Here is a 27868-nt window from a genome sequence, read left to right as displayed (position 1 = left end):
TCTAATAATATAGCCAAAGTTTGAAAGGGCTCAGTTGTCAGCTTCATTACAATGTTGACTTTAATAAAAGGTAGTCCCAAAGATTCTTGGAATGATGGAATAAACAGATGCTGTTTAATAATATACGTTTATGACAAATCCTTTTCAGAGTACCCTCCTTAAGCCCACATTGTTCTTCCACTAGTTAAAACACATCAGCAGCTCCTTTCCTGAAATGGCCTTCAGACATTCTGTCTTGCTGAATTTGACAGCTTCAGTGGTGTAAAATTGCCTTCTGTTCATGCTTCATTTCAAGCTGAGGTACAGCCAGAGGAAACATGATGGAAAATTAGGCCAGTATGGAGTTTGTGTTATAATTGATATATTTTACCCACCAAAGATTGCTGGGTTTCAAGTGATATACTCAGTTTTCAAGATTCTCAAAATTCTACATTTTCAAATATACTGACATGTGCTAACTCAAATAAAGTCAATGTTGAACTAAATTTGAAAACGGGGCTTGAAACAACATACTTATGAGAAAGGTTGCCATAATTCCAGTCCACTGTCATTCCCCCACCACCTTGATAACGATTTAACCATGAACAGAATATTTTGATTACACCTCTTAGGAGCTAAGTTTAGTATGTTTCTATGCTTTGTTTTCTTTCCATGCTGCTGTTAATTAAACTTGCTTTATTCAGTTACTCTTCATGCAAAGGTATCAAGATTTTTGCATCTAATATTGTCATCCAGAAATTTGAAGAATAAAGGAGAGTAACTCATGTGTTTCTAATTAATATTTGGGAAGAGAGTTTTAATGAAATAATCCATAATCCTTCCCAGAATGTTTAATTTTCAAGCCTAAACTATTTCTAACATTAAGAATTCTCATTCTCTGAAATAAAGGAGCAATTTTGAAGATAGGAGTATTTGTCAACAGAGAAAAAAGATACATATACCTGCTAGAAGTATTTTGCAAGTTAAATATCTATTTCAGTGCATGTTGGGACTTGATCACTTTATGCAGAGTTCCATTAAGCACATGCCCCTAGGAGTCCTTGGAATAGATATTTAGAGGTTAGTAAAATCACTGAAGTTGTGTACAGAGTTTTGAGGTTAAATGTACACAAGCATTTTTCTGAAAAATATTTCAGACACATCCATCACATTTTCTAATGGTCCATAAACTACACCTCTTCCCCCCCAAATAAATTTAAAAGTTTTGATATATGAATATAGGGTGGTATGCACATAAAATGATAGCCTTTGCTTTTAAAGTTAGGAGTTTTTAGGACAATATTGGAGCTTTCAAATGGGATATTCATGAGTGGCAGGATAGCAAACTCTAGATGACAGAGACAGTTCAGATCCGACTCATCTTTTGATCTGGCTAGAACATTGTAGACATTCTTTCAAAATACCTGTGAAAAGGGTAAGAAAGTAGACATGTTTATAGCTCTTCAGAAGAACCACATTGGGAGATGTGGAGATTAATGATCTTTACTGTACAAGGCTTTGCTTATATAAACTCAAGTAGCTTCCTAGGCATGCCTCCACATTGTAGTGGCAATGGATTTCTGATCCGACCTGGAGAGGCAACGTCTGATGAAGAAAGATAGGTTATTCCTATCCATGTGCCATAGTCCTTTAAGAAATTAGGTAAGAGGTTGTATTTTAGGAAAGTGTTTTCTTTTTTAATGTTGCTATATTGCATTTATAAAGAAACTACGATTGAAGCAAAACAAATCTCTTTGATAAATTAATGAGATTAAATACCCCTGGAGAGGAAATTTGCAAATTTTCTAGGCAGCAGGCTAATCAAGGACTTGATTATTTATGTCTGAATTTAATTTAAATAGGACCAAACTCACCTTATTTGAAGATGCACATGAATTTATGGAGGGGGAGGGGATTATATACCGTGGAGTAGCATTTTGAAAATATTTTATTCAGTGTCTTGTAAAATATTTCTAAAAAACAGTTATGTTATTTCCTTCATAATCAGAAATTAAAATGTTCTGAAGTAATTGGCTGAACTTTAAGAACAGTTTGCGTTTCTGTTGAGAAACCATTCAGTTTTGTACATTCTTACTACTCAAGGTGCTCTTTTGTGTGTGTGTATATATATATATAAGTTTGAAAGTCTCTCAAACTTTCATGTGTGTAAGAATTACAGTGGGATGCTGTTGAAATATGTACTCTGATTCAGTATGTCTAGAATGAAAATCTGCATTTTTAACAAGCACCCAGGTGATGCTGGACTTCAGACCATACATTGAGCAAAGTTCTTTATGATATGCTTATTCTACTTATTCAGAATTACTATGCAATTAAAACATTTCCAATGGCGTATTAGGGGCCTATTTTTATATAGGAAATGTATCCACTGAACACAATTGAAATAAGAATAAATCCATGATGGGGAGGCCACGGTGGCTCAGTACGCAGAATTTTTGCCTGCCATGTGGGAGACCCGGGTTCGTTTCCCGGTGCCTGCCCATGCAAAATCAAACAATCAATCAATCAATCAATCAATCCATGAAACAGCTCTATATTAAAGGAAATAATTCATTCCTGAAGTGATATTAGAACAGTATGCTAAAATTAAAAGTGTTTTTGGTTAGAACTATTTAAAAATAGATTTTACCTGATGATTCCAGAGCTGCATAAATTATCTATGCTTCCTATTATATAAGCATGGATGCTTTATATTTTTACATAGTTTTATGAGATTAGAAAACTGGGGTAGCATTCTGCTAATTTCTCCATCATTTATTTGAATGGTGAGATGACTTCTGGCAATAGCGACTTTGGAAAGTGATGTAAAAGCATACGTGCATGCACACACATACACCTGCCCCACAGTCACAAACCCAATGCTTATATGTAAAACTGAGTACGATGAACCTATTTCAAATCTGCAATCAGCACCTATTTGACCTGCTGAGACTTGGCGATGTTTTGGACCACTGCGTGGCTTGCCTTCGAATGTACAGCAGATTTCTTTGAAAATGAAGGCCCATGTGCTTTTTTACTTTGGCTGAAAGGACAAAGCAGGGGCATAATAAACTAAAAATTTTAGTGTATTTATGAGTATTTATAGCTCACTGGAAGGTTTTACTTTCTGTGTGTTTCATACATTTCCTCTGAACTTGGCTATAGCAGCAGATTCAGTATGTTTGACCTTCTGACTAGACCAGCTGCATCAGGGCCACATCAAATGGCAAATGTTTTATTTTGTGGAGAGACTTGCAGCAAGAGGGGAAGATAAAACGTTCCCTAACGTTCCCTAATGACACCCGTTGTTGGCACTACCTTTAGGCAGGGCATTATTTTTTATCTCAGTTTTGTTTTTCTTTTAAGATAACATAATGAATAATGAATGGTGTTAACAATACTAAATTTTTTTTTAAATGTCGCTGTCATCATCTTTGACATACATGATCGTTTTTCCATATGGGAAGTAGAAAATCCTTTTGAATCAGGAGGAGCAGGTAACTATGCTAGCCTTCTGCCTATTCTCAGGTTTCTTTACAAAATGCACAGATTTGAATCTCTAGACCGAATTGACGTGGACCAGCCTGGGGATGATTGTTGGATTATCTGTTAAACTCGCTACGTAAAGAAGAGAAAATAGGATTGATCCACAGTGCCGTCTCTGCCACTTCCGTTGCAGCCCAGTACTTCCCGTAAGATGGATCTCTGCCATTCTAGCCTGGTTTTCCTTCGTGCCAACGCAGCACGGCCTCAGTGGGATGAGGCAGGGAAGCGGTGTGCGGTCTCCTCAGGGGGAGCAGGTCCTGCGGGGCCACCGGCGGGCGGGAGCCTGCTGGGAAAGGTGTCCGGGAGACGTCCACTCAGAGCTCCCAGGCTGTCACTCAAAGCACCCCTACGGGCTGGCAATGCTCAGGGCAAAACGCCCTTCTTTCCATTCAGTAGAATAAAAAGGTGTTTACAATTGTCTTCATCCAAATTATAGCCAGTCTCTTCTGGGTTAAGTATTTAAGGCCTCTTTTTTTTTTTTTCTCTGCTCTTTTACCATTTTTTTCCTTAATCACCTCATTAATTTCCAGTTTGGCTTAAAATAGTCAGCATGCTGGAACTATATGGCTCATTTATTCTATTTCATTTTATTTACTTTTAAAATCTAAAATGAATAAAATCAATTAATAAATTTAAGCCTAATTGCCATTATTTAGAAGACTCAAACAAGGCATCTTCCTTTCTTTACATAAAGCAATGGAAAGTAATTCATCTGTGAGTATAAATCAATCTCATTCCCAAGGTATTTTTAAGAAAATGGCAGACTATTATCTTTCGGAAAGTTTAAGTTTAGTTCTGCCCGGAGCTGGGATATGGGTTCACAGGCTTCGGAGGAATTGTAGCATATTTTACCAAAGAAATGCTTCATCGCTGGCTTGCGTTACTTGGATGAAAAGCATTAATAATTAATATATTTATATCCTGATTCTCACCCACATGGACATAGTTGTAGCTCTAGTTCAAGCAATGGTATATTCCAATAATGTATTTCAGCTTTAAAATAAATGCTGTAACATGAATGGCAAAACCACCTCTCAGCACAAATTTGGAAAGCGGTATGATTGAAAGCATTATGGATGTGTGCATGTGAACACATGAACACACACACAATGAGAAAATTTCTGAAGTATTGGCAAAGCGTGTTAGAATGTATAACACATACGTCTGGAGGAAAGGGTGGAGAGGATTTGGATTCAGACTGGAAAGGTCACAGGTTTCCACTAATTTTGCCCAGGAGAGGGAGAAGGAATGGGATGGCTAAACGGTCTGGAGGTCTTCAGACCTGCTTGAGGCTAAGATAAATTTCCAACTATAAAAGTCTGGCAATATAGGTCCATGCTGCTCTCCTGGTTACAAAAAAAAAAAAAAGTAAAAGCACCCGAGAACAGGCCTTCAGTAGCACAGCTCTGCAATATAGTGAAGGGAATCCAGGCAGGGGTGTCACACTATAAGTAGTGCTTAGACCAATGCCTGAAGCACAGAAAGTGCTTAATAAACATTATATGTAATAGATACATGCTGATAGAGTGGAAAGGAAGGAGGAACAGCAGGTTACAAAAGAATTGTGCACAAATTTGCATGAGGCCAGAAGTGCTTATCTTTCTTTTTTTAAAAAAAAACTTTATGCAATAGGGTGCATGGGTGGTTCAGTGGTAGGATGCTCGCCTTCCATGTGAGAGACCCGGGTTTGATTCCTGGACCATGCACCCCCCCCCCAAAAATATTATGTAATTATATACTCACCATGGATATGTGAAATGATGCACAAGTACACAGAGTAAAATATTATGATGTATGTCTAGATCTTTTCAGTATTGTTTCAGGACTTATTGTTATTTATGTATGCACACATACACACAAATATAGGTATACACATACCTGAAGAGCTTTTGTTTTCTTATTTTTAAGCACAAATGGAGTCAGATATGTTTTAGCTCTTTATTATTAGCTCAGTAAGAATAAACTGAAGCTCTGCATGAAGGTATTTTTTCATGCTTAAGCTATGCCATAACTTTGTTCCACATACTATATGAATGTGACACAGTTGGATTTCTTTAAGATATATATCTACTCACAAACACTTGAGGAATCCAATATAACATAACTCAGCTGTTATAAGAAGCATATGAAAATGAGAGACATTTTCAACTTTTTCTTTTATAAATCTGCATTAATGACTGGATAATGCTTTGTTACTGCTTACTGAAAATGTGTGAAGCGTTCTTGCAGTATGTCAACAAAGTGTCAAATGCTGTAAGAGAGAGAAGTACTGAAGGAGCTAAGAATTTGAATCATGGTGTCACAAAGTATTAAAGCTGGAGGGAACTTTAGCCCTGGTTCATGTTGGAAGTGATGGGCCTGAAGCCCAGGAGGATTAAGTAATTTGTCCAAGGTCAACCCCAGAGCTAGTGAGGAGTAGAACCCGGGTTCCCTTGCCATCACTTTTAGGTTTTGAATTTTTCTCTTAACTATATTAATTGTTTTGTCTGGATTAGAACAAAACACAGATTGTAAAAATTAAGAAGACAGAATTTGTTTTTTCTTTTCTTTGCAATCTGAGTCATTTTAAAGTTGAATCCATCGCTCAGTAGTCAGAATATATAACTATCTACCCCCAATCACTTATTTAAGCATTTATGCAACCTTGTGACGAGATTAAATTCTCTTGCAATGAGAAGCATCAGTTGTAGTTTTGAATACATATTGTCATCCCTCTCTTTAAAACTGTTTTTTATTGAAGGTAGTGTCTGTTTTCTTTTCTTTCATCCTTGATTTTTAAATGGATATTTCCTTTCTCTTTGCCCCACTTGATCTTGACAAACTATAAGAAAGTGGTATCCCAAATACAGAAATACACATAAACATGCGTCACATATGGAGCAAGTGGCAGATTACAGAGCACTTTAGTACATTAGATCTTGCATAGTTGCAAGCTATTTAGTTGGATAATCTCAAAAAGTCATTTTATATATGAGAAAAAGTCAAAGACTTGTGACTTTCTAAAGACTCACACAGGTCTTTTAACTCTGAAATATGTTTTAGTTCAATATACATACATATAATGAATTATAAATCTTGAAAGGATTTTTAAGGTAAGTGAGAACATTTCAAAGGGTATACTTTGGTATTTTAGAGTTAATATAAAGGAGGGCTGAAATAATCTTTTATACATAGCCCTCAGTGATAAGGAGCTGTATACTGTGTTAGAAACTCTAAGCTTAGACTAATATTTTAATCCTTTTAAACTTAACATCTTAAATTCTGAATCTGATTCAAAAGATAAAAGAGGTTTTCCACTTAAATTTGAATGTTACAAAATAGATTTTATAGCCATATATGTTCAGAGAACTTTTTTTTATTTATAATATCAGAGATACCTAAATTCAAACTGATCTTCAGTTAGGTGCCATCGCTTTAATTACATTTGCTACTTTGCCTTTCTGCCTTTAACTGCTGAAAGAGTTGATAACTTTACTACTAGAGTCTTTTTAATGGAAATGATCAGCCATGTGCTCCTGGAGTGTTCTAGGAGTCAGAAGACCTTGTCCAGCGAAATGCAGCGTGCCTTTAGCCAAATCATTACATTCCTGAGCCTTCGCTTAGTCCTCTATAAAAGGCATTAGTCCAGATAAGATGCTCAACAAAGTCTAGGTCATCTTAAGTGTCTATTATTTATAATTTATCTCTCTTGTAAATTAATTTTCTTAAATTAAGGTTTTATTTTATGATTGAAGTGATGGTTAGGTTCTAGTGTCAACTTGGTCAGTTGATGGTGCCCAGATGTCTGGTCAGGCAAACACTGGCCTAACCATTGCTGCAAGGCTATGTCATGGCTGGCTGATGAACCAGGAGGCTGGTTTGTTAAATCAGCAGTCAGTGTATTGCAGCTGTGCCTGATCACATTTGTGATCAACTAAATCGGGTTTAATCTGCTCGGGTTTGGATTTGAAGGCTTTTAAGGAAGAAGAGAGAATTGTCACTGTTTCTTCAGCCAGCGAGGCTCTCCTACTACATTCTTTGAGATCCTTCATTGGAGTTGCCAGCTTAACAGCCTGCCCCATGGATTTTGGACACTTGCATTCCCACAGTTGCAAGAGACATTTTTATAAATCTAATATTTACAGTTATCTCCTGTTGGCTCTGTTTCTCTAGAGAACCCTCACTAATGCAACTGGTGTTCCTTAAAGTACATAAATGTGAAAAAGCCAAATATAGAAGCAGAAGATTTCAATTATTGTCATATATAGATGGATGTATGAACACATGGTCTTATAATTCTTGCAACTTTGTTAACATGCTCTGAAAGTTAAACAATGGAGCAAATACTGTCAGTAAAAACAGTGAAAACAATTTACATATTCTGAAGATAAACTTGTGTTGAATGTAATTACTCAATGGTGAATTTATTGAGTTAAACATATTAGTTCAAATGGTACCCCAGCACCCTGATTTGGATGAGGCAAAGGCATTGAATCTGAGAGGTGATAAGACAGCACCTTGAAATCAGAAGCCATATTTCACTGTTGGGAACATGTGGACTCACTTTTGGACAAATACAAGTGACATTTATGAACATGCTTGTGTTTAGTAATACCATGCTTGTAGTCTCAAATACATATGACCCTATAAGAATTAGTTGAGCTACCCTGAAATCTTAAGATCAAAAAGACAAACTCTTTAACATGGTCAAAATGTGTTACAGGTCCTAATTTTTAACGTCAGTGTGTGTAGTACAATTTTCTGACATCAGAACTCAGGAATGATTTCTGATATCTATCTTCATTTGATTGTTAAAACACCTCTAGCATAAGATTAACATGAAGACATATTTTATTTGCCATAAACATTTCTGGGGGAGAATGCCTAATAAGTTCACATCTTATAATTCAACAGGTTAATAACATTTTATCTAAAAATACATTCTCAGAGACTCTTGGCAGGAGTTTTGGCAGTCTCCTCCATCTAGGGAACATTTTACTCTTGTCTGCTTCAGAAGAGGCCTCAGCCAGTAGGTGTTGCTGAAACTACATTTCCACAAGGACATTAGTGTTATGAAATTTAGACCTTTTCATCTTAACCTCAGCCCCTAGAACTGCATCTGGTATATAGTAGGTCTCCAAGGAATATTGTTCAATAAATTAGAGAATCCCCAAAGATTTTGTTTGGATGTCACTTTCTCCCAGAAACCTTCTCCGAATCAACTGATCAGGAGAAATTTCCCCTCCTCATTCTAACCTAGACCACAAAAAGAAAAAATGTAGCAGGTGATTATCAATACTGAGATTTTGGCATATACATAAAAGATGATCTGAATGGGATGAGTTTGATCATTTGAATTTCTGGATGAAGACAAAAGCTATCAAGAATCAGAGGAACCAATTCTGTCTGGGGGAGTTGGGATCATGAAAAAGCCTCTCTTCATTGGGAAGAGCTTTGAGGTAGCCTAGGAAAGACAGGACATGGCTGGTGATGTCAGGGAGGAAGGGCACAGGAGGTAGACCACTGATGTATAGCCAGACCATGACCAGTTCAAATTCAGTCCTTCTAAAACCTAATACCTCCTTCTATAAATTGCCCCCACCCCTGTCCTAATTTCTGTGCATAGTTCGAGACTATTCCAACTCTGGGCAAAAATCATCTTCTACTCCTTCTCAGTTGCTCCTTCCATCCCAAATCCTATTAATTAATCATTTTTTCCCAGTTATTTTACTTCTTTTATCCTGCATTGTTTTATTCCACTGCTAATGTCCTCACTCAGTTTCAGGCTTGAAATTGCAGAAGACTTTAAGTAGACACCCTGACGTCTAGCCCCTCACTCCTCCAGTCTTTTGGACATTTGCAGTGGCCAGATTAATCTTCCTAAAACACAACTATCTTATTTCTTCTTTGCTTAAAAAAAAAAATCACTGTGTTTATGGATTGCTGGCAGGATAGTTTGGAACCTGTCTGACATTCCATGTTCTTCCGACAAGGACCTTACCTGCCTTTTCCTTATATTCACTGTAGCCAAACTCTTTTTAGTTTTCCCCACACAACTCAGCCTGCGCCTGTGCCTACAGCTTTCTGGGCAATGCAAATGCTATCTAACCACTTTTCTTCCTTCAGGATTAGAGCAAAGTACTTTCTTATCCTAGAACCCGTGCTTTAATTCCAGCGCAAAGCCATCTCATCCTCCTTTTCCCCCTCTTTTCTGAGATATAGCACATTATAGCAGAAACAATTGCACAGATACAGGTTGGATCTCAGCTCTGTCAAATGCCGTTTATAGGAGTGCGGGCAAATTGCTCAATCTCTCTACCTGCTTCCTCACCCATGAATTAAAAGACTTAATTAAAAGACTTACGTTACCTGAATTATTTAGCTCAATTTGCTTATTTTTATTTATTGCTTCTCTCCCTCTAGTCGAATGAAAGCTTCATGAAGGCAGACGTATTTTGTTCTGCTAATTGCTTTTTATCCCTAGCACAGAGATAACTGCCTGGCATAGAATAGGAACTCCATAATATTTGTTGAATAAATAAATGATTAGCACCTAGTAAGTGCTTCACAAAGAGTGCCTGTCATTAATATCATGTTATAATCATCATCATTATTATTCTTCCTTTAGCACCTGTTTAATGCTGCATGGCATTGCTGTTTATTTTTTTACGTGAAGTCAGCATTAACTTATTTCTCCTTATAGGTCCTCACGTAATGATTGATTCTGCCCAAAGTGTACAGTAGCTAATACTATACAGGATTTCAACAAGTTGATTCTTTGAGGAAACAAGAGTCTGGGACTAGAATTAAAACTTATTTAGTGACATTTTCCCCCTAGAAGCCACCTATTCCCATTATTGTTAGTAATCTGAATAGAGATTATCAGCTACTTTTAGACTTTTCATGCCACACATATTTACTTTTTTAGCAGTCATGCATAATTACTTTCTATTCCCCTTCAAAGCCCATGAAATAATAATGTCTCACATTTTAATAGTGCCTCAGAGGAAAATTTTTCTGACTAACCCATGAGTATTGAAAAAGTCATACTTACAGGCTGTATGTGGGAAGGAATGATGTCGTTAGTAGAGTCCTACTGTGAAATTTCAGTGGTATTGTGAGAACATCAATTCCAGATAATCACCTCCCTCCAGTCTCAACCCACCTTCACCACCTAACTTATCAGGCATCCAGTGGATCAATTAGTCTTATCTCCAGCAAAAATGTAAGTGTCTTTTTGGGGGTTAACCTCTCATCTTCCTTCACCAATTATATCACAGCTTGAGTGAGTTTATTGTATTCAATCTAATTCCATGCAGGGTTTGATAAAGAAATCAGAGAGAGCCTGGTGAGCCCTGGCTCCTGGACTGTGAAGACTCCTACCTCAAAAAGAACTGCAACCCACCAGAGACTCCATTTCTCCCAGCTGAGCGGTGACGCTTAGGTATTCATTGCTGCAGAATTATGAAGTAGGTGTCATTACCCCAGTATTCAACCACAGATCCTGCAGGTCAGCAAGCTTATCTGGGTTGTTCTAAGTCGTGTTTCATAATTGAAGGGCTTCGGCTGCATCCTAGACAGCTGGACAAGTAGAATCAACTTTTGGCTTTAAAAACCTTAGTTTTGCATATTTCCTTAAGGGCACCTGTAAAATCATCCATGTTGCCATGATTTCAGAAGCAAACTTTAGGTCCCTCTACTGATTGTCTCTCTCCCCAAGTTCAGATTTGCATAGGTTGAGGGAAAGATGAAAAAGGCAGAGTATTTGATCTGTAATTGTGGCAACACTGTCCCACCTATGTACTAGTTTGATAATTTTGGTTGAATACATTTTGAAGAGTTTCTGGAAAAAAAAGACAAATGTTATATTTGCAGAGATGTTATACATAAGTCTACAGCAGGCTAGTCTTAAATGCTGAGTAATATTTTTCCATTCTTTTTTTTATTACATAAAAGGAAAATTAAGAGAATATTGCGTTCTTAAATCACAAAATTATGATCCCGGAGTTTAAGTGTCTATACTTAAAGTGCCGTCCTTATGATAGTTTGTAATTCTGATATAAATATAGATTCAGAATACTGTAACTGGAATTCCTAGAAGGGATTTTTGTGAAACTTAACAGCAAAATGTAGTTGACACTTGTTCTAAATTACCTTTGGGCTATAGTTTTGATCTTGGTCTGAGCAGATTCATTGCTGTCAGTACAATGAATTTTATACTCATGTCATACGTAAGTTTTACAGTCCTTTTGACTTTTTCAAGTGTAAATGAAGTAAGAATTAATTCATTTATAATCTAATAATTCAACCAAGATCTAAAGCAAACAATAGTATCAAACAGATGACAAACAGACCTGAAATCCAACCCTTTTAAGGGTATTAGATTAAACTCATTGCAATGTTAATATTAATGTAAATATCATGTTAATTACATTTATATTAATGTACAATGTATAATATTAATTATATTTACATTAATGTAAATATATACTTGCACATATTTACACATCTAAAAATACAATCATTTTAATACAAATACATCATAACCATTAGAAAATAAGAACATGTGGGCTATGCATTCATCAATTTGTCTGTCTGTAACAGTAAGAATGCAGTGGCTATTTTGCTGTTAAATCTTACCAGCAGTAGACTCCATTATCCTCTCAATTTTAAAACATTTTTAAGTCCCAATTCCCCTTTGCCCAGGTACTAGAGACCAGTGACAGTTGCTTTGAATTTTTAAAAAAGTACATTCTGATCATAGGTTCCCAAGAAGGTTAGATATAAATTAGTCATAAAGCCAATGAAACAGACAGGAAATGATTAGGCTGTATGATTATTTCTAAATTTATAGTGTTTTAATACTACTAGTGTTTAATTACGGAGAAAAGGAGCCAATCTTATTTTACTTGATTATTTAAGACCTCAAAAATTAATGTCCTCCTTAGCCTATAATGCCGTAGTTCTAAAGCAGTGTTGAAGACAACAAAGTCCTATTTGATAGTCTACCCTTTCAGCGAACAGCTCTTCTTCCTGTCTTTGATGTAGGAATGGCTTATTTAATCAATTATTAATCAAAGTTATGGCATTCTTCTTATATATTTAGGTAAAACTAAAAGATGACTTTCCAAGCCTTATTGCTGAAATAAAAGTTTAAGTAGACTGCAAAAAATATTTGACTTTGACGTTGCAGATATTGCAGTGATTTAAGTTTTAGAGTTACTGGTCTCAACGAGGTGCTTACATGAAAAGGGATGTGTGTGTGTGTGTGTGTGTGTGTGTGTGTGTTTAATGCAATTTCCAGCAGCAGATGATGAGCATGGGCCAAAGTATCCAGACTACTTTTGATAACCTTCCTTCTGACAACAAAAGCCAGTACAGATAATTTGATTAGTGTTTTCTTTGCACAGGTGTTAAAGTTGACAGGAAACAGCTGAAAGACACAGCCTTGTGGTGCAAGCCGGGCAGCTGGACACTTTGTGCATGGCGAATCTTGAGCAGTTGGTAACATTTGGCAGCTTAACATAGAAAAAAAAAAAAAATGACTGCTAGCGAAATCTCAACTGCTGCTAATTAGCAGCAATGAACTGTGGGTAGGACAATGCGTTTTAATATGAGGAGATTTTTCCAGTAACCGCTACACTGGGTGAGGTGGGAGTGTTGGGGGAAAGGATAGAAACAAATGCTCCCTAGCTGACCCTCGTGGCAATCCAAGCTGCATATTGCAATAATCCTGTAAATTACTATGCTTTTTTATACAGTAACTTGGAGTTAATTAGTAATTTAACATTCCTCTACACTATTAAATGTCTTTCTTGCATTATATTATGTTGTTTCATGGGCTTACCTTAACACTAATGGGGTTTTGTTATATTTTCTCAAAACAGTAACAGTAAAATAAAACTGAGCTAGGAAATTAATTAGTTATCTTTTACCTTTGATTTACCTGTTATTAACAATTAAGTGGTCATACACGTTTTTAAAAGTGCTTTTGGAGGTTATGTTGAGATGTATATACTCCAGAATATGTTCCAGAGGAAAGTGAATAAAAATGAGTTGTGTACAGGCTTCAAGAGACTATACCATAGATGCAGAATGCAATGCAAACACATTTCATATTTCCACCCTAATGCGGAGGGTGATAATTTGTGGATGGAGGTAGGGTAGGGAGGATAGAGATAAAGAGGAAAGGAAAATCCATTTACCTGTGTTCCTTAATTTGTAAAAGAATCTTTGCAAAGGAAAAATACATACCTTTCATGGATTTATGTCATGAAATGTGAATGTGCTAGAGTGAGGTAGTGGATCTTTCATATAGGGAAAAGTGCACATTTTGTAGCTTTGTGGTTTGTAAATGCCAGAGAATTTTGTAGGATTCCATGAAGGGAGCAGAAGTGATACTCAAACATTTAAATAATGTATATTAATGCATGCAGTGATAACTTTCAAACAGAAAACTCAGAGATGAAGAATTTTGATAAATGAACTTATTCTGATTACTTAAACAATAAAAAGAAGTAAAATTTTTAGTATGCTTTCTTTTTAGTATCTTAACCAGCCACCTCTCTCTTTTCCAGCTGTCCTAATTTTCTTACTAAATTGAAAACACACATAAAGCAGCATTACACCTCTGCACTTCAAAAACTGTTCTCATGCAGTTGAAACAGAAATTCTACTGTATTCTGTATATTAAAGATTAAGAGAGTGTTTTATTTGGCACCTCAGAGATCAATGTGAAGTCTGTGGTGGAACAATTTAGTAAACACAGGACTTGAGAAGAGGGAAAGCTGCGATGTGTACATGGAAAGGAATGAATTCAACACAAAACATTTCCAAAAGATTTCGTCTCTTGGGGCTCCCTCTAAAAGAGTGTCTGCTACCATTTAAAACCCCATCCTTTGCAGCTGGATTTGAACATCCATAAAAAATTCATCCGCGCTTTAAGAGATTTCTGCTTTTCTGTCCTCTCTATTGTTAGACAAATTGAAGTGTGCACTCTGAAGGAGAGTGGCAGTGAACTGCGAATTTATTTACTCATTCGATTCTAATATTGAGAGAATCTACTCACTCCGTTCAAAGGGTAGAGCAACAATGCAAGTGACATCAGGTCACCCAGCACTTCACAGCTACCTGTGAGATAGAATTGTTCTCCTTGCAGATAGGAAGTGACTGAAACCTCTTTTTCTCATCAATGTCTATTATGATTGATGGCTCTATGGTCACATTGAATATGCCCTTTTTAAATAATTCACAATGTCATCACCATAGTACTAGTTTAAAACTAGCCTGTTATTTTTACCTTTGTTCATTCACTATTAGAAGGTTAGATAAATTAAGTACTGTGGATTTGGGTAGCATTATAACCAGCCAGTGCACAGTTTTAATAGTCCAACAACAACAAAGCATCAGTTTTATTTTTTAATCGGCCATCTGAATGTCTCCTTCTCCATAAATCCTAGAAGGAAATACTGTTAAAGCAGAAGCACTTGTAGCACACTTTAACCTGAAACCACACTTTAGTATTAGGTTATCATTAGACTTTTATACAGACATCACTTGCAGCGCATTGAGACAGGTGGAATTTTACATACATTCTAAACTCTTTTGAAATAAAACAGTATATTCATCATCCCAATAACAATATTTAGAATTTACTTTTAAATATCTCATTAATAAATTGTTAAACGAGCCTCTGTATAGAACAACAGTAAAAGGCATATATTTAAAAATATAATGTTAATACTGAAGTATGGTCTATAAGAAATAACATTTCAGTCCTATTTTCTCAATTAATTAGCCAATAGAATTTGATTCTTGAAATGTTGACACTGGCCATCAAAAAGTCCTTAATTCTATGGGAGTCATTTAAAATGGTAATTTAAGTATTTTGTTGCATGAACCAGTTCTAAGTAGTAAATAAAATGTATAATTATGTCTCCTTTTAAGTGCAACTTCTTTTCGTTGTATTACATCATGATTGTTGATAGGTCAGTTACATCAGTTCAAAATATCAATCAAAAGATATATCTATTGCCTTGAACAAATAGATTTTCTTTACATTTTAATTTTAACATTGTGATCAGCAGTAGGTCAAAAGATTATATTTGTGCAAGTTTTCTCAAAGAATATGAATAATTCAAATCTAGGATTAAAAGCATTTATTTACTTAGAATATAGGTTTCTTGCACCCATTCAAACTGTAATAGAATATATAACTTTAGGAAATAAAGAGTGGGCTTAATGGAATCATGTCTATCAAAAAATTAAACTTGGTGCTTTTATTTTCAAGATCATGACACAGGAGTCTGATTATTTGTTGATTTGACTATTGAAATGAATTATATTTCTCAAATAACACTACCAGATAGATTGAGAGAATACAAAACTCTGGCCTTAAAGTTATGTCATTAAAGTCTCAAGATGTGATCATAAATGAGAGAGGTCAAAGCACTAGTGAAGAATCGCCATGTGATCAGGAATGCTATATTTAAAAGTAACGAGCTCCTGCTCATTCATTCACCCAATAAATATTTATTAACCACTGAAAAATGGAGAGACCTGGCTCTTGTTCTTATGAAGCTTACATTCTATCAGGGCAGACAAACAATAAAAAATTTAAAAAATAAATAAGGCAACCTCAGGTAGCAATAAGTGCTTTGAAGGAAGTACAGCAAGGCGATATGCTAAAGAGAGGTTGGGGAAAGCAGGTCTTTTTGTGGAACGTATTTAGATTGGGTGGTCAGGTGGTCATTCCTATGTGGGTGCTAGGAAGCTGAGAAAATTTAAAAGATGAGATCCATTGTGCAATGCCTAGATTCCTGCTATGGCAGAAACAGACATGACATTTCAAAACGACTGGAGTGATGAGGAGAAGGCTGCTATAAGAAGAGGTCAGGGAGTCAAGCTAGGGGCAGGGCAATTAAGACATTCGAATTTTATTCTATGGGCACTGGGACACCATTGGAACGTGTTAAGCAGGGAGTGACATGTTTTGGTTTGATGTTTTTCATAGGTGTATAGTTGAGGGAGTATTTGAAGCCTCACCATCATTTCCATTTGTGTGCTACCTAACTTCTGGGGGCCTCGGTTATTTTCACTCCAGGATGGGAGTGTGTGTGTGTGTGTGTGTGTGTGTGTTTGGAGGTATTGAGGAGGGTAGGAAGAGAAGGGGACAACAAGTGAAACCTCATTGAGTTTTGAATCAAGATCAATAAGAAAGTGCCCTGGGCAAATTGTAAGGGCTCAATAAAGCAAGATCTCTTCTTTATCCTTTCTTTTGAATATACATTTGAAAATTATTATGCAGAGAATCTGAAGAGCTTATCACTATGGATGTTAATTAGCAATCCCCTATTTATATCAATTTTATTAGTTGCTATGCACAAAATGAAGTAGTAAAAATGATCAAAGAAAGTTATCAACTTCACAGGAGAAATCACCTAAGTAACTATAGGCAATAAAAAGAAATTGCGTTTATTGAGCGTAGGTTGTACCAAACCCTATTCTAAGCTCTTTAAATAGAATATCTTATTTAATCTGACAACAAAGTTATAAATTAATATTATTAGTATCTCATCTTAAATAAAGAAAAGGAGGTCCAAGAAGGTTAAATAACTTACCTAGGTTACAATTACAGATGTAGGATTTTAATCCAAGTGTGTTTCTCCAGAGATAATTAACATGTCAATGGCAGTGTTTAGAGAACACATGTAACTTCGAAATTTGGGTTCAATATACCTATATATATATATTTCTTAAATAATAAAAAATATATTATTTAATTGATGCATTCAAAAAATGAAAAATTCAGTTGGCTAGTCATATTTATCTTCTTATAAATTAAGTGGCTCAGGCTTTTGTAAAAGTACATTAAAGATTGAAAAATGGAAAGACTGAAATTGAAAAAGATTTTTTTTAAGTTTCAGATTCAGAACTACCTTCCAAAAACCAATTTTATTAAAAAAAATTTTAATTATCCTGTAACTCATATATTTTCCTTTCCATATTATTGTTTCTTCCCAAACTTGACTAGAACCCCAAAGTCCATGTGAAAATAATTAAAATAAATTTAAAAATAACTGAAAAAATGATTTGGTCAGAGAAAAACTTCCTTTCATTGAAATAAGCATTTTCCCCATTTTCTCTGTGCTAGAGATGCAATTTTAAGGTTACAAAGGGATAATAACTTTTTAAATATACTTCAGTGTGAAGGTAGTTAATTATCACAAAAATTCTAGACCAGAGAAGTTGCGCAAAATTTTCAAAAATCAAATTCAATTTTGTGTGTTATTTCATTAAACTTTAAAAAACAGCTGCTTCATGTGTATGGCAATTTAATGAGTGGACAAGGGCATTGGCAGTTCAAGATGAAGCCAGGTCATCAAAGGTTTAGTGAAGAGGATACCTGTCTAGAGTGGATATATGCTTTGAGAACTACAGAATCTTAAAATCGTTTCTAGTTTTTACTTAGGATGGAAGAAAAAGAGAGCAAGGGAAAGCCGTGGAATGATGGAGGCATGATTTCATACTAACCAATAGATTACGATTTGTGAAAATAGTTATTTATAAGGGGTTGACTCTTCTCTAATTATCCTACTTAAAATTTCTGTGGCTTTCTACTTAAAGAGAAGTCCTCTCATACGCCATTTTCTTAGGATTTGCCTGAATTAAGACCCTGTAATTATCAAATAATAACAATAATATTAGTATATCTAGGCAATAAACTATTATATCTAGTATATCTAGGCAATATACTAGACTGCTTGGGATACAAAAATGAACAGTAAACTATCCCCGTTCTCAAGGTGCTCAGAGTCGAGTGGGAACTATAACAAAGGAGAAAGCTGGTTGGTTTTCATGGTGGTGTCATTTGAGTAATCATTTCACTCTCAGTGAGCGTGAAGTTTTGTTGCCACAGTTCAGGAAAGATTCTGGAGTGGATTTTTAATAATGTGAAATTTCAGACTTTATGTAACTTCTTCCATGACAGAATATTGCACCTTACATCCATAAAGAATTCACATTTCCAAGGTGACTGCTTGACTCTCAGTTATGGAAGAAGCATCACTAGCACTCTTCTCAGAAGAAGGAAGAAAAAACCTGGCACCTTATAACCTATGAGAAAAGTACTTCGATGTTCTAGGAGTTCCAGCCCTAAGTGTACACACACACATAGACATATAATCCAGAGAAATGAATAAAAGTTTTCCAATACTTTAAGTTGAGGAACATATGGTAAAAATAAGGAGTGCAAGCAAGCTGATGAGGGGCCAGCATAGATCTCAGGGTTTGAAGCTAGCCGTGCGTACGGTAAGGAGAGGAGATTCTTCAAAGAGAGGTCGTAGGAGGGTGAAAGACAAATTCATTAAGATGGAGCCTTTGCAATGAGAAGTGAAATGAAGAATGGAAAAGAGTAAATAGGCAATAGTTAGACTCCAGGGACAGTAGTGTCATTAAAAAGAAGGGAAATAATATTTTTCATCTCTCCTTATTGTCCTTCGAGGAAAGAAAGATAAGTATTTGCAATGGCCCGGAATGGTGATATCAGCTTCAGATGAATGTTTGGGGGGTGTGGGTGGTCACAGATGGGATTTAATATGAAGTTAAAAAATTGATAAAGATATTTTATGACCATGATGACAAAAGTGAAACCAAAACTATTCTGCTAATTTTTAAATGTAGTCTGAATTTGTAAAATTAATATTTCAGTGAAACAAAACATTTACTACCCATATTTATTTATATTTTACCTGATGTTTTGCAATATGTTTCCTCTACATTTATTAATTTATTATGTTATTCCTTCTTTACATAATTATCTTCTATTTCATAACATAGATCTATCTGGGACCTAACAAATTGAGGAAATTTGAGTGGAATTTTCAGAAGTGAGTAAATACCTCCTGTCTTCAGACATGCAAATGTAAAGTTCATAACCAATTCCAACCAGTTATCAAGTCAAACCACAATTAGAAATTTCAACTCCAAGAACAGCCCAAAAGAATCAAGAAATATGAAGAAGAGAAGAAGCAAGGATTTGAGAGAGCACTTCATGGTCTAATGATGTCCCGTTGATCATTGAAGCAAAGTTGCTATTCAGACTGTTTTATTATATGTAGAGCAATTGAGTGAAACTGGTTTATGACAGCTTCCCAAATAAAAATTTTAAATAAAAATTTTTTTGAAAGATTTCTGATATTACTGTAATTCAAATTTTCCCAGGTTTCCACATTTATGAAAGCAAATGAGATGGCATTAAAATGAATACTCAAATTCTGTTATTTTTTTCTTACCACCTGTCATTGGATTTCCTGTCCTTTTTAAAATACCTTTCAAGTGTTTCTAATGTTTGTCTCTCATTTACTCACTAAGTCTGCACCACCAATTCTTGCCTAATCTGGGGGAGTAGTGTGCTATTTTCTGATGCCCCACAAGCATGTCAATTCCCTGCTGGCAGTTCCCTTTGCTCTGTCAGGCACTGCCCACGTCACCACCGCATCAGCGGCACAGTGATCCCTAAAAGACGCTGCTGTTATTCCCGATTGGATTCGTATCTACTGCTCCTCTGGATATGACAGGTCACTTTTGGTGGCTAGGCTGCCTTCCCACAAGACCAAAAATAAATTGTCAAATGTGGACCCGAGGCATACTTTCTTATGTGGTATATTCCTTTATACGTGACTTTAAGTAGTACCGACTGGACTCCAAACTGATACAGATAAAAGTCTTCATGTTCTTAAAGCATTCTTTCTCCCTAGAATCTGATCTTGTCTCAGAGATGTTGTTTTGTAATATTTGTAATGCAGGATTATTAGTTTCCTTGAACATGTAAAAAACTGGGTCTAGCTTAGGATACTTAGCTCCTTATCAATGGATTCAAACTACATTTAAAGTAAGATTTTTATCATCTTAGAAATACCATGTGAATAAAATAAGATATTAAAATAGAAAGTGAAAAGTGGGCATCACTGACAGCACATTATAATTATTTTAGAACCAAGACAAAGAGCAAAAGGTGAATACTTCGGTATATTCATCTTACAGGCTCTCTAAACTCACATGAATTACTTCTTTATTCCAAAGATATCTTCCTTCCCTTTTTGTTTTTAATGTATAATGAATGGATGTTTTACATTCTACTGACAATCGGAAAACATCTGAAGCCAAAATGCTTAGGATAGCTTATTGTCATTAACAAAAAACAGCAAAATCTGAACAATTAAAAAAGAGACAAACTTTATCATTGTTGCTTGTTGATGACCTTGTTCATTGAAAAACAGCAAGAAGTTGTGATCTAACAATTGACTAAGATTACACAAGAGTTTTCTGGATGTAGTTAGAGTGTGAGAATTTCACATTGATTGTACATTGTGTTTGAAAGGATTGATCCACTACAAAAACAATATAGAAATCAATTATCCTTATCCATATGAAACATAATATGAGCAAGATTAGTTTTCCAAAATCCAGGTTAGATGGGATTGCGGTGTCTGAATGGAAGTCTTTACTTTATGAAAATTATAATTATTTTGATTTTGTCCACAGTCAGCTTGAAATGTTGCAAAACTCTGCAGGTGCTCGCTGTTATAACAAAACCATGGGAACAGATGGTGCAAGGTACCAGGCCAGCTCAAGGGATTAAATGTGAGGCTTTTGAAATTTAAAATTAAAGCTGGGTGATCTTGGGAAAAACTGCCTGCCAGATATGTTCGCTTTAAAAAAAAAACAAAAATGAAGAAAGTTGTCCAAATTCTCTTGACAGGCTTATTGATATTCAAATGACTAGGAAATATTAAGGACTTATAAAGTACCCATGGCGTTGTATAGCCAACCTGACCAAATTAAACTATGAAATGTTCACTTCCATTATGGTCCTAAGGCTTTGCATGCAGTGACTCCTTCTTATGATTAATTCTTAACAGTAGCCAATTTCTTTGGGCAAGGCGGTACCTTTCTAGAGGCTAAAATAAAGATATTCTAAACACCGTATTGCTTAAAAAGACAGAGTGAAGTGTTCTGGTTGAGTTACTGATGATGAATTTTGGGGACTTACAGCAATTGCTGTTGGTAGAAGAAATGACAAAAGTAAAGGTTAGAACATTAAAATGGACAACTAGATTTACTTAAGAAATAAATCCATACTGAAAATATCTTAATAGAACATTAAAATATCAAAGTTGCTATATTTATCTTTCTATTTCCTGCATATCCTTTACAATAAAATGATGTCCTATAATACATATTTGCCCATTCAAGCAACTGCTATATAATGTTAAGTTTATGTACATTAACATTTTAATGCTCCTAACTTCTTTAAAAGATAATACCATTACCTGTTTCTCAGATGTGGAAACAGATGCTCAACGTTCGATGTTACCTAACAATAACTACTGAACACTTAACTAAAAGATTGAGTCAGTTTGCCTTTAATGATCATTTTCTTTTTCAGTTAGTCGAAAAATTTTCAACTATTACCTCATTTGATACCATCCACAAACCTCTAAGTCAAGGTATATGTAGTAATACCAATCTGTTTGTTTCATGCAAGTACAATCTTTATGCCAAGTTGAAAGTTTGCAGACTGTTTCTAAATTTGGAAGAACTAGAAATTAACTAACAGTGAAGGTGATCATGCTTTGCCGAGTTCAACAAAATTTTATTCAAAGTAAAAAATACGAATTTTATTCATTCAGTATTATTGGATAAGCTTTTCTAGTATCTTGATATCACAGTAACTGTTTTGTACCTACTAACAGTGATAGCACGGGAATACACATGGTGGAGACTCTGCATTCTCAACCGGCCTGGATGTGGAACATCTGCCCAGCTTTGTGCCTCTTCATGTTGTCTCTGCCTGCCTATAGGGATATTTCAAATATTTCTAAAAATCATGGCCATATTGCAACTGCAATAAGTATAGCCTTTACTTTTTTTTTTTTTTTTTTGCATGAGCAGGCACCAGGAATTGAACCCAGGTCTCAGGCATGGCAGGCCAGAACTCTGGCACTGTGCCACCATCACTCGCCCAGTATTGCCTTTTTAAACTTATGGTTGCCATACAATTAGTACGACCATAGCAGCAGAAGAAATCATTGCAATAAAATATATATTTTATCTATTTATATTCTATATGTATGATATATATATTGAATATATTATTTAATATAAATAAATATATATATATTTATTGAATAATATTAAGTCAATTGCTGTGGAATCTCTTACTTTTAAAGAAATATTGCTATCATTGACCAGATCAAGCATAAAATTTTCCTGGTTGTACATCAGCATTTTAGCAACTGTTAATCCTTAAAGACCTTATAAAGAAAACACCATCTATTTCTCTGTATTCACTGTAATATCAAAAAGCATCAGCTCACAGGTACTTAGAGGAAAATCAAGACTCAATGTGAGGTGAGACAAAGATTGTATTCCAAATGTGTTTCAGAAATTCTATTAGAATCCCTTCTAACGATTCAGTTGAGGGTTATGGTGGTTTTCTGCACATTTAGAAAAGATCACACTTAATTACAACCTTCAGAATATTTCAGCACAAGGAAGAAGATGTTTAAGAGGTAACAAGGGGCTGCTTTTCACCCAGTCATGAGTTTCATGACCAGAGTTGTGTTGAATTGAACAGACTGCAACAGCTCTTTGGAAATCAGCCTTGCAAATCCAGTAATATTGGACTATGTATGCCTGCACCTTTGTTAATATGCTAGATAACCTATTAATCGTAACTTTATTACTCATATGCACACTACGCCTGGAGGGCAATTTAATCATTTATTAGAGGCAGTTTATTTACTTCCCTCTCACTTTCTCTCCCTGATAGTTTGTGTTCACTAACCAAATACATTATAGTGGAAAGACTCTGGAAGACACAGTAAATTCATTGCACAATTGAACCTCTAGAATTTGGAAAAGTAATACGTTCCGGCTCAAGTAAACCAGAAGATGATCTGTTAGTACCAGGTTCAAATGGCCTGGAAAGACCTGACAGAGGAAGAGATGGAAGGTTGATAAGGTTCTTTGCCATTGAAAACTAATTTGGTCATGATAATTGACTGACTTTTTTCGTCTTCCTTTCATGTACCTGACCTCCTCTCATGTCTTAATAAAACTTCTAAAGGCTTTAACTAGGTCTATGTTTATAGAAACAGAAAAGAATAAAAGTCTGCCATGATACCAAAAGTTTGGTTGGTGCACTAACCATGTGATTGGATGCTTTATTTGGCAGGTTTGGGTTGGCAAGCAGAACTGATATAAATCAACTAGAGAGGAATAAAAGCAGGTCCAGGGAGCAATCTAAATGAAAAAGGGAATTTATAGCAGAAACCTTTGTCTGTCTCCTTGTGCTCCGTCATCGGAGCACATATGGCTCTTTATATCAGTCTGCCCTATAACAAAGCCAGTGTTTATTCTGGCTGATACTTAGATAAATTGTGAGCAGCAGACTCAAAGCATCGGGGACCGTGTTCAGACATTAATTATAAATGTTCAGTTCTTAGAATGATTTTCTTCAAAACATTTCTTTCTATGAAAATTTTCTATTTATACAAAAAATAACTTGTCACTCAAGAACTTTTGTTTTCTGAATGGAACGATGATACCTTCTAAAACATATTTCAAGGCAAAAATCCCATTAATGCTATAATCAGGTAAAATATTATCCAGCCTGGAATACTATAGCACATCAGAATTATAGTTTCTAACATTTTGATATATGGTAATGATTTTGGTGTCAAGGAATATATCACTCTAAGTAAGGAAAAACAAAATTATTTTGGTTGCAACCAAACTTTAAAGTATTTCTCATTTTAAATTATCCATCTTTTTGCAATTTAAAAGTGTTTGGTTCAGCAATATCTTAGGATTTTAAAATATCACTCTGTTTTGAAATGTAAATTAGCACACATTGGTAGGAGAGGAATGGATTATGGGTTATAAATGGTCCAAAACTCTAATATCCAAGCCATATGGTTTTAACCCAAATTGGAGTATTTCTTTTTTAGTGGAAATAATTGGATTTACTCTGAATCATTGCGGCATATCAATTTAGAGTTTTTAGGGGACTTAGAAGGTATCTCAATCTAGATGAGGAATTGAAAAGGTTAAGTCATTTGCTTCCTGTCAAACAACTAATGAAAGTCATAGCCATCACATGGTCTAACACAGAAGGGAAAAATAACACGCTTTCCCCCAAATGTTGCATGGAATACATGCCTCAAATACAGAAGCCATGCCAAGAAACAATAGTTAGGGAGAGATAGAGTTTATGTACTAAATAGTGCATTTCCGCTTGCAAATAAACCCATAACAATTAAATATGGGCCACTCCTTATCATGGGCAGAAAGAATAATTTAAAGGTTTTCTTCAGTGGACTGTTCTAACAAAGAATTCAGGCTGCTTAAACTTCAGCACCTAAATATTCACTTTGAAATAAATTAGGGTTTAAGGAAGTTAAAGAATACTAGTAGGCACTTATGATTTGATATATTTGGTGCGTATCTTTATAGAATTTGCATTCTTCACAACACATTCTTTTAAGTTTCAATTTCTACTGAAGGTAGGTTGCCTTCTTTAAAATGGTTGAAGTGATATAATGACAATGAATATTTGATATCATTTAGGAGGACCTAAATACAATATATGTTCATTGAAGATACTCACTTTTACTAAGGTTAAAAGCAACATAATTTTATATGGGTAACAATTGTTCACCTGATAGATTATGTAGTTGTTTTGATCCCAGGCCAGCTCTGTCATCGAGTGCCCCCATCTATCATTCTCGGCACGTAGAAAAACTCTAACTATAAAATTAAATACGTTAAAAACCATAACAAAATTAAATGGTGCATTTTGCATTTCAAAACAGGACTTCCTATTTTAAAATGGAAGAGAAATAAAATCTCTTCCTCTTCTTAGGAATAACCTTAAAACAACCAAAAGTACAACAACAAAAACAGAAACATTTCTGGGTGTGTCAAAACTAGTAGACAACTGTCACTCTAAACCATGATTTATGAAGAAGTGCTGCTAAATATAAAGAAAGTTAAACAGAGATATGTGGCGATGCCGAGAAAAGAAGCCTATGCCTACAAATCTCAAAGTGGCAGAGCAGAATTTTCTAAAAAGTCCCTGGGCAGGACTACTGTGAGTGCACCCAGAAGCAGTACTAAGGACAAACTCTTGGTCACCTCCAGACAAAGTGTCCCCAACCTGCCCCAGGGGGTGCCACCATTGCTGCATAACTAGTATCTCATGGGCTCCAGAGGGCTACCCCCCACCCACCTGATCTATGGCTATGATGAGCTCAAGATTCTGTAGTCACAGATGCCAATGGATGACTATGGCTGTACTCACAGCTCATTAAGATGTAAGCCTAGTTAATAATTTGCCACAAAGTTAGATTAAGGAGACTCTGCATCCCCTGTACCTATCACCACACTGGCCACAGAGCCTATCTCAGACCCATCATACAGCCCAACAACCCATCTTGAATCCTGAGTTGCCATCCAGCTATAGCTACCCTGGAATCCTCTACTATACAGTTGTACCCAGTGCTTTCCAATTTGTCCAGTTATGTTGGTCCCTGAAGCCTCAGCCAAGCAGCACGGTGTGAACCTGAGCATCCAGACCACCCCTTTCCAGTAGGTCGGTGGTTATGGTCAGTACAACTCCAGCACAGATTACAATGATCTGACCCAAGGGACAGCAGCAAGAGACTACACCAAGTATGATTATAGCAGATTAAAGCAGGCACAAAACAAGCCTGCAGGTTCTGAATTTGACAAAAGAATATTGGTGTCTTCAAGAACTATTGGCCGACCTAAAATGACTGATTCCATCTACAAGACCCAGGCTTTTCTTTGTTGTTGCTGAAACCCAGACTTTTGACAAAGAGGAATTTCATGCAGGAGCCCCTGCACAATTTTGACTGCCCTCTGCCTTGGTCTCCACTGTGCCACTGGACCCTGGAGCAGCCCCAGGCTATACAACCCTACTGGTCTTGATATCTTGCCCACCCACAAGCAGCACCCTATCTAGCGCACCACAGCTGCTGCACTATCACCTTCTGTAGGATGCCTAAAGTGGATTGGATTATTGCAGCCAGGCCAGCTCCTTTCAGCCAAAGACTTTAGCTTCCAAACCCACCTATGGTAACTCTCTGAATTGGACAAACTGGATACAGAAGAGAGGAGTAGGTTGTGGCAGTTCTTCCCTAGGACAGAAAGATCACACAGAGCCCATTCTGGGCACCCAAGACACTTTCCTAGAATCCTTGAGTCATGTGTAACCCATGTCACCTAAGCCTCTGTGGGGAGACTGCCTCTTAGACTAATCTTTGTATGGAACGTACTTATATATGTATGTGTATTGTGATGGAAGCCCTGGAGAGCATGCAAGTGAAGCTGTCCTTAACCAGACCTGCATTCCCCTCTCAGACCTTTCCTCACTATAGCAAAATAAGTTCCCAGCTCTCAGGCCTCCATGAAGTCCCCTGGCTGCCCGGAACAAGGTATTTGGATGTTGGGATCAGGTCCCAGTGAAGAATCATGACTTATCTCGCTCCCTTGTAAACCATTATTTGAGTTTTCTCAATCCTGTGAAATTACTTTATCTCTTTTTTGTTTTGAGAAACTGGTTCTTTTGTCATTTGTCATGTTTTTCCTCCTGCCAAATCTTGATCTGGGAACAGCAGAGATAGCCCTTGCCCCCACATAACACTGAGCACCTGCTTGTCGTATGCAGCAGGGGCTTCTACTTCTGGTTCAGTCTTGTCCTCAGAGACTTGCTTTCCTGTGGCTGACCATTTTAAAAATAACCTGAACTTGGGCCCAAATGCTCAGCCAGTCAGCTCCCCTTTATAAGTAAAGAACATGTCTCCAAACAAAAGATCCTCTATTCCAGTTGTCCTAAACCAGGTGGGTGACTGTTTCAGGCAAACTCTACCTAACAAAGTACTGAGCGTATAGAAAAACAAAAACGAAACTATAGCTAACCATGAGCTGGTAGCAATCAAGAAAGTACAGAAAGAGATAAAACAAGTGTGAATTCTCAGTTCTATTCTATTGGTCAACATGTTTACTTTTACACCAATTTTTGACAGGGGGGCCAAGTGCATTAATTGGAGAAAGAATGGTCTCTTCAACAAATAGTACTGAGAAAGCCTGATACCCACTTGCAAAGAATGATGTTGGATCCCTATCTCACATCATATACAAAACTTAACTGTCAATGAATTAAGGATCCAAACATAAGAGCTAAAACAATAAAACTCAGAAGAATATGTAGAGGGAAACTTCATTTAGTAGTGCTGTCTTAGATCTGACACCAAAAGCACAAGCAACAAATGAAAAA

General features: G+C 36.0%; 1 long non-coding RNA gene and 1 pseudogene across 1 annotated transcript; both read left to right on the top strand.

The window, feature by feature from the left end:
* The first annotated feature begins 10658 nt into the window (after positions 1-10658).
* LOC143676335 (uncharacterized) lies at positions 10659-13008 on the top strand. The gene is made up of 3 exons (XR_013172011.1): positions 10659-10729; positions 10824-10973; positions 12915-13008. It is a non-coding gene; the product is annotated as an uncharacterized LOC143676335 (long non-coding RNA).
* A 12571-nt stretch (positions 13009-25579) lies between these two features.
* LOC143675760 (ubiquitin-associated protein 2 pseudogene) lies at positions 25580-26804 on the top strand (annotated as a pseudogene).
* Positions 26805-27868: the final 1064 nt, after the last annotated feature.

The sequence above is a fragment of the Tamandua tetradactyla genome, chromosome 3 (genome assembly GCF_023851605.1).
Source record: "Tamandua tetradactyla isolate mTamTet1 chromosome 3, mTamTet1.pri, whole genome shotgun sequence".
Classification (NCBI taxonomy): Eukaryota; Metazoa; Chordata; class Mammalia; order Pilosa; family Myrmecophagidae; genus Tamandua; species Tamandua tetradactyla.
This window is presented reverse-complemented; position numbering and strand designations above follow the sequence as displayed.